The 13265-nt window shown below is 37.8% G+C and overlaps 1 pseudogene; it reads left to right on the forward strand.

The window, feature by feature from the left end:
• Positions 1 to 704: 704 nt before the first annotated feature.
• LOC112605154 lies at positions 705 to 1255 on the forward strand (annotated as a pseudogene).
• Positions 1256 to 13265: the final 12010 nt, after the last annotated feature.

Here is a 13265-nt window from a genome sequence, read left to right on the forward strand (position 1 = left end):
ACAGATGACGAATCCCACCTTCAAGAGAGGGACGAAAGCACTGAGGGCAATATTGGAAGATGGCTGGGCATTGTTTCAGACAGAGAGTAAGGGGAATGGAACTCTTTGGTTCCACTCTCTTGATACCCTTTTCATTATGATCAAAATATCAAAGTACAAACTCTTGCCCAAAGAGGGGAGAAATCTCTAATTTTGACAGATCTATAATAATAATGATGAGTTTGCATCAAACTCTCCAGATAACCAAAAGCTACTCCTTATTATAGCCTGGTGTTTAACACCGAGGCTTTGACAACAAGCAGCTCAGGGTTGAAGCCCAACTCTGCCCTTCACTGTCTGTATGATTCAAGGTAAGTCATTTACTTCTCTGAAGGCCAGTTTCTTTATCTATAAAATAGAGATAGTAATAAGTCTTATTTCACAGTGTTGTTATGAGGATTAAGTGAGATAGTTTGATAGAGTGGTTAGTACAGGGAAAAAATGTTTTAAATGTGTGCTATTCTCACTCCCCTATAAATCCATAAGGGCAGTAGTATGACTCCACTGTTTGTCACTGTAATCCCAGCATAGATCCTGGTTTCATAAATGCTTTTGGAATAAAGAAAAGAAGGAAAAAAAGTAAGAAGAAAGAAAAGAAGGAAGGAAGGACAGATTTGAAAAAGCAACTAGCTCTTTCCCTAAGCGGCCTGAGGTAATCTGTGAAAATGATTCGCTATTCACTTGACCCAGGGAACCCCAGGAAATCATGCAAATCAAGAGGTTCCAGTCTTCGTGTTCACTTCAAGAACACTCGTGAAACTGCCCAGGCCATCAAGGGTATGCATACACGAAAAGCCACGAAGTATCTGATGTCACTTTACAGAAACAGTGCGTACCATTCCGACATTACAATGGTGGAGATGGCAGGTGTGCCCAGGCCAAGCAGTGAGGCTGGACACAAGGTCGGTGGCCCAAAAAGAGTGCTGAATTTTTGCTGCACATGCTTAAAAATGCAGAGAGTAATGCTGAACTTAAGGGTTTAGATGTAGATTCTCTGGTCATTGAGCATATCCAAGTGAACAAAGCACCTGAGATTCGCCGCCGGCCCTACAGAGCTCATGGTTGGATTAACCCATACATGAGCTCTCCCTGCCACATTGAGATGGTCCTTACTGAAAAGGAACAGATTGTTCCTAAACCAGAAGAGGAGGTTGCCCAGAAGCAAAAGATATCCCAGAAGAAACTGAAGAAACAAAAACTTATGGCACAGGAGTAAATTCAGCATTAAAATAAATGTAATTAAAAGGAAAAAAAAGAAAAAGAAAAAGCAACTAATTCCAAGGCAAAAAAGTAAGAAGTGTTCAGAAATCATAAAAACCTATGTCTTCCTCCCAAAAAGTCTTTTGCAAGTCCAAGCAGTGAGTTGGGGATCTGTCCAAATTCCATCTGGTGGCACTGGCCTCTCAGCATGAGTCTTCCAAGGTAACTGCAACAAGAGAAAGGACCTCTGGAGAGCCGTGCCCAGGGAGTGACTGTATCACCCCTGTTCAGGTCCATTGGCTAGAACCCATCACATGACCGACCCAGCTGCGGGGCAGTGGGAGATGGAGTGTGCCATGCTCCAAGGGACAACAAGAGGGCCAAACACAGGCGAGCATTAGCAATATCTACCGCAGCCTGCGTCCTGGCATCCAAGTCTAAGGAAAGGCAGTTGGCAAAGGGTGTATAGGAAAACATTCTGAAAAGACACAACAAAAATAAATATGTTAAATAAACTTTATTTTCTTTACAATATTATGGGATTTTCATCTGGTGCCTGATATTTTCAGGTGCATAAGAGAACTCTCAAGAAAGTATAATACAGTGTGAACTGAGTTAAACCTTTTATTCCCTCACTTTCCTTTCTCTTTCTCTCTCTCTCAGATGCAGGCAAACACACATATGACAAAACACACACTGTCTATTTTTTCTGTTCAGGCAGAAGTTCTCTCCATCCACGGTAACCCAGACCCTAAGAGGAGAAAGAGAGGAGAGATGCAAATGTTTGTTGATACCTAATTATTGAGAAGCATCAAGAGATATTAGAAACGAGTGGATATGTATCTCTGGCATGTTAACTGTCCTGAAAAAAAGCCTTAGTTTTCATTCCACTGGATAAACAAAGCATATCAGCTTTGACTTTGAACTACCAATTGACTTGGGCCAGATCTGTACATCTAGGACAATTAAATTATGGCAGAGTTATTCTTTTTGGTAAACTAAACACTCAATGGAGATAGCTACACAATTAATTCACTAAAATTTGTCAGTATCCAAATCTGGGCAGAACAACCCAGATGTAATTTGCTCACAGTACATCTCGACAATGTTACATAACTTGAGCTTGTAGATTCTTGGACTAGAACTAGTTCTTTTTGGGTCATAAATTTATGTGCAGTTTATCACAACTTTTAGTGCCTTCGAATTAAGGTACTGTAGTTTAATACCATGTAAAGTGTTTTAGTTAGCTTCCTATGGTGAAAAATCAACTTCCAAAGTCTCAGCAACTTACAACAACAGACGTGTTACACATTGGCAGCTGTAGTCAACTGCTGTGGCTTTGTTTAATCTTTTCTCTCCAGGACTCAGATTAAAGGCAGGGTTGTGTTTCAGATTAGGAGCAGCTCCTTTTTGAGATATGCCATTCTTGAGAAGAGAGAAAAAAGTAAGAATGTTGCGAGAAACACACAATGCCTCTCAGATGTAGCATGAGTCATGTCCACTCAGGTCATTGGCTAAAATTAGTCACATGGTCAATAATAGAGAAGTATACATATTCCCTTCCCTCAGGACACACTGCAAGGTACGTGGCCACAGGCAGGAAGTATAATCCTCTTATAGGAAAAGGAGGGAATATTTGTAACAATATAATCTTTCAAAATACTGAATCTTTCTCATCTTAATATCCCTAGGGCCTAGCACAGGTGTCCAATGAATATTTATTAAATTGCATTGAATATTCATTGTATCGAATGAATATATCATTTTAGCATAAGTCAGTCATCTGAAAGAACAAGTATTTTATCATTATGTCTATCACCACTATTATCATCAAATGATATTTTTTAATTAGCCATGTATATCTAGTACTTATCTGAGCATTCTACAGGTAACAATAGATTTTATTGATTACTTTTAGTAGTATAGCAATCTAAAGAGAAAAATAATGGTAAATAATTCTTAAAAAGACATTAGCATACATTTTCGTTAACACAAACTCACAATTTTCTTTTTGAAAATACTGTTAATAATGCCAATCAAATTCTGATAAGAGTAGAATTTGCTTTTCTAAAACTTGTTGGTATTTAAAATTGTATTTCTTCTGCTAGAAATATTTTGGGGGAACACCAGAAATAGTGGGTGAAGATATGAACGATTCTCTTGGACAATGGACACAGAAATTAAAAGTCATCTCAGAAATTAAAAGTCATCTCAAATTTGTTGATTCTGAAGGCAGTCACTGAAATAGTTACAGGTTGAAGTACAAAATGAAGATTGCACGCTCAGGCTGGATGAACTCAAAATATAATAAAAGTTTGGGATACATTTGAACAGGGGCTGGTTATGCTGCTTTTGGATAAGCATTGAGGCAAAATGAAATTCTGAGACTCTGCCAGCCCCCTCTTAGGAATCTGGGTATAGAGGTTACGCTACAGCACATTCACTATCACAGAAATCGCTCATTTTAATTTGCATCCGTTTCAGGAGTTGGTCACGGGCAAATTCACACATCCAGAAACTAGCTTTTTCTCAAAGATACCAGTATACTACACATTACATTACAAGAATCAGGACTAATACCTTTATCCTGTAAAACAATGCAGTCCCCTCCTAATTGCAACTAGAAATTGTACCAAAGTTATCATTTGTGCTCAGTGAGTTTGCGAATTAATTCATTATGCTGTTAAAATCCCAGCGTCTCTTATCACCTGCCGCTTTAAACACTCTGGTTGCATTAACAGGGCTGCCCCGTCAGCTGCCAACTGCAGGAGCTGGAGGCAGCTAAGAAGTGAATCCTTGAACTGAGAAATTCCACCTAGGGGAGGAGACGCAGCTTTGACTTGCAAACAGGGCAGAGGAATCCAGCAGAGCTATCTGGAGAACCACCTGAATCATCGATCCATAAAACCATCATGAAAGTCAATGTCTCCTCCAGCACAGATCAGAGTCAGGCTTAGATAAAATGCTGTCGGTAATGATAACCCTGTTCTCTGACCACGGACAAGACTAAGGGATCAGTTGTGCCTTATTTTGAGGAAACCTTGTGCAAATACTAACTTGAAAATAGCCGTCAGAAAAGCCACGCACCCCTTGTTTTGAAATCGTTTTCTACATATATGTGACTTGTACATTTAAAGGTTGATGTTACCTTTGAGGAAATAAGCCAGTATTGCTGATTAAAATAATATTTATTTTCTACAGTGCCACCATAAGCCTCCTACATTTTCCTGGCTGCCAACCTATAATTAATTTGCTAGTGTGCACTGCTTGTCCCGAGATTTCCACAGAGCCACACTAGTATTTCTCATTAAAATGAATCCTGAAGGCACTTTGTTATTGTTTAGTCTCAGAGAAATATTGACAGTGGTTTTCTTTTTCCCTCCATCAACATCATTGTTTTATAAATGCTAAATGCAAAAGAATTTTTTGCACACCTTTGAAGTATTCCTTATCAATAATTCATTCAAAATCACAAAGGAGCAAAATAGCTGGGTGGTTGAAACTGTAACAATGTTAGGAAAACCACATCTGCTTTTAAATCGTCATATTATTGAGTTAAAGCTTCATTGAAGGCACAGTAACATCCACAAGCCCGTTGGTTTCTCTTTGTGCTCAGTTCAGCTGTGCCTTTTAAGTCAGCTTTAGGGGCTTATTTCACCAGCATTCCAGATGACAGCACTAGGTTGTGGGCACTCTCGCCTCCATTTTTGTTTAAGATGCCTCCTGAAAGAGCAGAGCACCTGTGTCGTGCTCTGCCTCTGCCTCATATCATGGATAATTATCTCTTAATATGGAAGTTTGGTTTGCCTGATTTTTATATTATGCCCACCAGGAAGGAATTATCCCTACTCTCTGACATTCAATGCAGAGCCAAATCAATTGCCACTACTAAATAAATGTTAAATAATAAGAATCATGTGGTGCTGCTAGGAAGAATATCTGTTTAAGAAAAGAAGAAGAAAATTGAAACCTATTACACATGTGCCAGCGATATCCTCTACAGGATTCAGATATTAAACATCAGACTCTCCATTTTACTTTTAGCGTTGGATGAAAAGTCCATGCTATTTAATTATTCCAACCATAAGTTAAAGAAAACAGCCATTAGCTCTTTTGTTAAAACATTCTTCTGCTCTCCTCATTGATTTGAAAGTTAATAATGCCAGTAGTTTTCTATGTCACGGCATTGAGTTTTAAAATTACTGAACCTTATTCCTGAAGTCTAAAGTGATGGTAAACCATTACAGAGAGTGCATATCACAAACTAGGATATATTTTCTTGAGATTGTTAGGCATGTTAGAGTTAATGTTATTTTAGAAACTATAAAAAGGGAAATAAAAATGTTGGCTAAGGAATCCTGCTTATAAACTAAACCTGAACAGTTATCTCTTGGCACACTCAGAAACCCATTTAAACTTTCTCTGGAGATTAAATGAACATCCTTCTGTATGTCTGCTCACTACCCAAAAGCAATGAAATCTTATTTAACCTGAGATAAATCTCTAATGTCACTTTCACCTCTCATCCGCAACAAAACATAGCATTGTGCAAAATTATAGAATTAAAAACACCAATCAAGAAGCCGGGCGCGGTGGCTCAAGCCTGTAATCCCAGCACTTTGGGAGGCTGAGACGGGCGGATCACGAGGTCAGGAGATCGAGACCATCCTGGCTAACACGGTGAAACCCCGTCTCTACTTAAAATACAAAAAAAAATGGCCGGGCGAGGTGGCGGCGCCTGTAGTCCCAGCTACTCGGGAGGCTGAGGCAGGAGAATGGCGTGAACCCGGGAGGCGGAGCTTGCAGTGAGCGGAGATCGCGCCACTGTACTCCAGCCTGGGTGACAGAGCGAGACTCCGTCTCAAAAAAAAAAAAAAAAAAAAAAACACCAATCATATTCTTATAATTTGCTTTCTTGCCCTCAACAAAATCTCTTACAGTTTTTTCTTTTTGACTTTTTAGCAATAGTCAAAACTGTCTAGCTAATTTCATTTAACTCGATTGGGAAACAAACTTTTAAGAACTTTTAGAAACTGATGGCCAAAGAAAACTAAAGCCAGATCAACCTTTCACAAGTAAAGCTATAAATGAAAGCTCATCTCCTCAACTGTTTATTTAGTTCTGGGTTCTCAGCAATGGCAGATGATACTTGGGATATAGCTAATACTAGGTTTAAGAAAAGCAAGGCTTTATTCTATTTCATCCTGCATAGAAACAAAAAACTGTAGAATGCAGTGGTGTGAGCCTGTAATTCCAGCTACTGAAGAGGCTGAACCAGAAGGATTGCTTGAGTCCAGGAGTTTAGCACACTAAGACTCTAGTGCACCCGGACTCTAGTGCACTAAGCCGATTGGGTGTTCACACTAAGTTCGGCATCAATACGGTGACCTCCTAGGAGCAGGGGACCACAGTTTGCCTAAGGAGAGGTAAACAGGCCTAAGTCAGAAACTAAGCAGGTCAAAACTCCCATGCTCATTAGTAATGGGATCAGGCCTGTGAACAGCCACTGGGCTCCAGCCTGGGCGACATAGTGAGACTCTGTCTCCAAAAAGAAAGAAAGAAATATAAAAAACTCAGCCAAAGATTTTACAAACTGAGAAATATGAATAGATTAACACTATATTATATTAACTCAAGAATAAGAGACTAACCAGGTGTGGTGGCTCATGCCTGTAATCCCAGTACTTTGGGAGGCCAAGGCAGGCAGATCATGAGGTCAGGAGTTCGAGACCAGCCTGACCAACATGGTGAAACCCCGTCTCTACTAAAAATACAAAAATTAGCCAGGTGTGGTGATGCTCGCCTGTAATCCCAGCTACTCAGGAGGCTGAGGTAGGAGAATCGCTTGAACCCTGGAGGCGGAGGTTGCAGTGAGCCCAGATCACGTCACTGTACTCCAGCCCAGATGACAGAGTGAGACTCCATCTCAAAAAAAAAAAAAAAGAAAGAAAAAGAAAACAGAACAAGAGACTAATAGTGATCCACCATAAATGGTCTACGAGGTAAGCTAAAACTAATACACCTCTTTTTTTATGAGATAATATTCTGGCATAGAAAGACATATATTGATCAAATTCTCTCACAATATCCTCAAAGATAATAATGTATTAAATAATTATTAGCCATTAATAATTATTAACTAATAATTATTAGTTATTAATAATAGATGCTATTCATTGAATATTTACCATGTCAGGTACTATTCTAGAGGAAATTATATATATGTTATATATGTACATGTTTGTGCTTATATGCATATAAAATCTCAGTATGTTCAACAATCCTTTGAGATTGGTATTACTATCCCAATTTTTTAGTGAAGGAAATAAAGCTGAAAACTACTTTATAACGGCTGGGTGCAGTGGCTCACACCTGTAGTCCCAGCACTTTGGGAGTCTGCTTAGGGGCCGAGGCTCCCCCTTGCCCACATGGTGAGGTGGACGGGTGTACTTCCCTTCCTTTACCAGCTTGTCCCACTGCTTCCTGATGATACTCAAAAGTCTCATCGTTTTCTGCCAAAGTATACTCTATGAAATAATCATTTTCTATTTTGTACTCTTTCTCTGCCCAGATACCACCAATTCCATGTGCACATTCTATCCATTCTTTTTCAAAAGGATGACATCGAGCAGGAATCTTGTAGGACTGTTCAGCACTTTGGATTGTCAACCATCTACCTATGTTAACGCCAAACCATTTCTGCACGTCCAAGAAAGGCATGGCATTCTGATGCTCGTGCCCTTGTCTCTTTGCTGGCTGCTGCTTCAGGATGATTCTACTTTTCAAATTTTTATATGACACAAACCTGAAAATAGTTCACTAATATATTAGATTACCAAATCCATTTTGACAGAGAGCTCAACACACAAGAATAATGAACCCAAATTAGGTACATTTAATATAGACAGCGTAAAGGGGATGACTTATTTTAATCTTGGTTTCAGTAAAAAAAAAAAAGAATTTATAGATTTTAGTTGATCACAGACCGCACAATAATTCTGCCCCCAAATTAATGATCAGGGGCCTTATTACCCAGATGGAGGAAAACAGTTCTCTCATTGTAACTGTCAGGGAATATCTACAACTTGAATAGTCTCCAGAGCGTGAGACAGCTTGTGAGGGTGTGGAGAGGGGCCCCTTGCAGTTTTCATCTGGGTTAGAACATAGCAGGTTTCGCTGGAGAACTTTTCTGAAAGTACCCAGGCTAGGGCAGCCTCCTTCTGATAGCCCCCGCCCACCCTGGATAGTGCCATACCTATCTGATATGATAGATCTGTTCAGAGGCATCAGCTGATGTATTTTTAAAATGCGTCTCCAGTGATTCTAGCACATTACTGTATACTTTGCATCTTATACTCCCCCAAAAGTTTCCCAGTATCCCAAGTAAAAGCCATTTATCTACCAAAGCTACAAAGCAGAAACAGATATTAAAAATTACACAGTGGGAGAAAAATGCCAATTTAGCTTTTGTATACAGTGACCACAATTGAGCAACATATTAGCTTAAATATCTTGGCATAAAATCAATAATGGAGAAACCAGGGTTTAAACATTGTAATAAAATGTTTAAAAGCTTAAAAGCTAAGATTTTTACGGCCAGACAGATTGAGAGATTTTTTTTTTCTCTAAATTTCGGTATTGTTCTTTGTCAGTTTTTTGTTTTGTTTTTTTGTTTTTGTTTTTGTTTGTTTGTTTGAGACAAGGGCTCGCTCTGTTGCCCAGGCTGGAGTGCAGTGGCACAATCATGGCTTAGTCTCAAACTCCTGGGCTCAAGTGATCTGCACACTAGAATTACAAGTATGAGCCACTGCACCCAGCCCCTTTCAAGGATTTTGACCTTGGTAAGCTTAGTGAGCTCAGTGACCTCAGCTTCTCTAAACCTCAGGTTTCTCATCTGCAAAATGGGACAGTAATCATTTCTCAACTTGAATCTCACCTTCATCACTTCTAGCTGTACAGCCTTAGGTAGATGCTTAACCTCTCTGTGTCGTAATTTCTTCATCTCCAAAATAGCACAACAATAGTATCTACTTCATAAGGCTGTTGAGAGGAATAAATGAGCTAATATATGCAAAATATTTAAACTATGTATGGCTTACAGTTAACCTTCAATAAATCATAGCTATTATTTACTGTCTCTTCACAATGGAGACTATATAACCTGCCCTATCTATTTTACAGGACTCTTAGAAGAATCACATCATGTGGTGAATGAAGAATTACTTTCCAAACTGAAACTCCAACTGAATATTAGCTAGTATTTGTATCAGGCAAAAATGCACGAAGCTTTTGTATAAACTTACACTTAGAAATTATTATTTCTAGTCTGTGTAGTTAGCTCATTTACCAGGCATGTTTGGGCACTTGCAATGGATTCCAAAGTGATTTGATAAAAATTTTACATGTGTATTGTAAATACTTACTAGGTGACATTTATATTTTCAGGAAACTTCAGGAACAATCCAAAAGTTGTAAATTTCAAAACAATTTTTGTAATGACCTCCCTTTCAGGGCTTCAACACTGAAAGCAAACAACTGTTTCTGGTTTTGTTTCTGTTTTCCCAATCATACCTGAAATTGCTTTTAATTGACTTTACTTACTAACCTTAGAAAAAAGAAATCATTGTTTCACAGAAAGTAACCCTCTGAGATTCCAAAACCACTGCCAGCAGAGATCTTTTGCTAGCCACCATTAGCTGAAACGTTTTCTAAAACATGGCTTTGAGATGCACTTTTAAAATCAATCTTGCTATGTTTTAAACTTCTACAATGAATTTCTCTGTGTTTGCTGTTTAATAAACAGCATTTTGAATTCATGTTCAAATTCCCTTTAGAATTTCAACAAAAAACCAACTACATTAGTTGGTTGTTTGTTTTGCTTTCTTTTCTTCTGTTTCACATACACAGTTCAAAAGCCGAAATTCCACCAATACAACTAAAATTTATGTGGGCTAATATTATCAAATTATTATACATATAGAATGGCTTTTCTAAACTTAGCAAAAAAAAAGAAGTCTTGTATCAAAAGCATCTTTAAAGGACTTGTTTTCATTTTTTATCATAGTACCCAACCAATGAAAAGTAATGCTGTCTCAAAATTTATTGGATTTACTGAACTATGTCTTCAAAGAAAAGGTTGTTTTATGAAGGAAAGGAGCTAGCTTCTCTTTTTCCTGATCAGAAGATTATCTAGTTTGAAGTGAACTGTTATGTCAAAATAAATGAGAAGCAGCAATATAAGCTAAGTGAAAACCCAGGAGACAATGCTTGCTTTGAACTGAAAGTGGAGGCAGCATTATACAATGTGTAAATGCCTGGCAAGACCATCAAACACGGGTCTCCTTCAGCGCAATGGAGCATGGTAAATTCACACCCTATTTGATAACCACCAAAGCCTCAAAAAAGGAAATTTGTTTTCAGATGCTCCAGGGTGTCAGTGATGCCCTTAATTTCACAGAAACAAACAAAAAAAAGCGATGAAACAAAACTTTTTTGTTGGTTGTCAGTTGTACAAGTCCAGTTACGTTGCTCAAAATTATTTCCTAGTAGATTGCAAATAATAATAATCAACTTGTCTTTGGGAAAGGAAGCAGGTATTTAACGAATATTACCATCAAAGACCTCTTAGGTGGACAATTTAAAGCAAAGAGCAATCACAAAGACTCATAAACACAAAAGGCTCATAAATACATTTTTTTAGCCAGAGAAGGTAGTATTTGAGATGTGTGGTCTACTTTTAAAATAATTTTCACATCGTCACTCTGGGGTCACCTATTGCTGGAAAATGAAGGTTTAGACTATCTTAGATTAAAGGTGGATTGTGTCATTTAGATTTGCCAACCCTTTACTACCATAAGAATAAGTCTAGTTATTCTTGAAAAGGAAGGAAAAGAAGAGAAAAAGTCACAGCTACTCCAAATCCATATATCCTACTTCTTCCTATAGCCCTTATAAGAGCCTGCCTTTTAAACTGCTGAAGTTAGTCGCAAAAGTTAGATCATGTGGCTTTACAAAAAATAATTTTAAAAAAGTCTTTAAAATTATCTTTCTCTTATAAAGGCAAAATGCCCATTGAAAAAAGAATCCTATGGCTCCATTCCCATAAAAAAGGAGATAGTATCCTGATTGCAGAATATATCCACTCTGAAGCTTAAACCAGAATAACTTTGAAATTTTCCCCAAATAACTTTTCAAAGAAAGAAGAAAAGCTAGAATTACATATATACTCCCCAGTAAACAAGAGAATAATCTTTCTGCTGAAGGTAAAAATACTCTGTGATTGGGTCCAATTTAAACTTGGACTTCCAACAACATTTTGGCTCCAGGAAATAATACGTTAAAGAATGGAGAGAATGCCAATTTGAGACATCAACATTTAATTCTCATTACCAAAATTATAATCATAGGAGGGACAGCTTCTAAAATTAGAACCCAAAATAACTATTGAGCTGAACTCATCTTCAGAGGCAGTATTAAGCATTTAATTAGGCTATTTCTGCAAGGAAAGAGCTGGTAAATCAATATAATCTAATAAGCTTTTGGCCAGGGCAAGGGAAGAGTGATCACAATTGCTTGCCATGTGTTTACTCTTCAGGCCTTTTTTTGGGCAAGTTCCACTAAAGAACAATACAATCAAAGGGGAAGGAGCAGAGAGAATTTTTTTAATGGAAGAATTCTGGCTTCAGGACACTATTTTATGTATTGAAGATATATAAACCTTCTTTGGAAATTCTCCCTAACAATATAGTTTGAGCTTCATACCTTTGATAAATGGCTGTTTTTTCTCCAACCTATTAAACAGAGAGAACAGGATAACCTGAACATTCACGGTTTTAAAGTATAGCACGTGAATCTGTGAAAGTTAGCAGCTTTTCTGATTTGATTCACTATAGCACAAAGAGGAACTGGCTTACATTGCAACCAGAGGAAAATATTTTTAATTTTAAATAACTCACTTAGCTTTGTCTCATTTTTATTGTTTGCAAAACAAAAGAGTTAGGTTTAATATTTGCTAATCTTGTTTGCTCATAGGAGTTTGGTTTATATATATGATATATATCATATATGCATATTATATAAAGCAAATATATAGATAGATAAAGAAAAAATTATTCTGACACTTGTTAAGACATAATTCAAGGCTATAGCAATAGGTATCAAGACTATTACAGCAGAGGTGAGAGATCAGACTCAACTCACTGATTGTATAGCAAAAATAAATGGAAATTTATAGCTATCAATCAAAATAAGGAGGTCAATGAATGAAAAATTACTAAGAGGAGATATCAAGGGTAGGGGGGATTTTTGCTACACCAACCTAACAGGATTTTTGCTGAAGGCAGGTCAGGGTGATCAGATATTAAGAATTTGATCAGATTGGCCGGGCGCGGTGGCTCAAGCCTGTAATCCCAGCACTTTGGGAGGCCGAGACGGGCGGATCACGAGGTCNTATCCCTTGCATTGAAATTCAGTTTCTTGTCTAGTTTACATGATAAATGAGTTTCCATTAGGTATTTATAAGTATGTCCCCAAATACTTAGGGGTGATGGTGAGGAGTTACATTGTACAGGAGTCAGACTTCTGCAACCTTTTTCTCTTTCTTCCATTTTTCTTGTTTTTGTACTATCTCCTCTCTCTGTTGATCAAAACAAAATCACCCCCCATGCATATCATTTCATATTATTTATTGCTTCAACATACCTTTGGGGAACTATTCCAGAAATAATTCTTTCAAATAATAGTGTACATCGTTCTTCCCAAGAGAAACTCCAATAAATGCAATTTTCCTCCTTGTCATAGGAGTACTGGACAGATGTCTTAAGAAACACGTTTTGCTCACCTAGAGAAGCTTTTGACTACTGCTCAGAGAAACCCTGAAACTTTATGCTCTTAACTTAGCCCAAAAAAATCCCTAATCAGGGCTTTAATCTCCTCTTTCCTACACCCTAACAGTTGAGTACTGCTAGTGAGAAATCTCCTAGTCTTTTAGATGCTGCCACAATAAGGTCATATTTTCTTTTTTTTTT

The sequence above is a fragment of the Theropithecus gelada genome, chromosome 1 (assembly GCF_003255815.1).
Source record: "Theropithecus gelada isolate Dixy chromosome 1, Tgel_1.0, whole genome shotgun sequence".
Classification (NCBI taxonomy): Eukaryota; Metazoa; Chordata; class Mammalia; order Primates; family Cercopithecidae; genus Theropithecus; species Theropithecus gelada.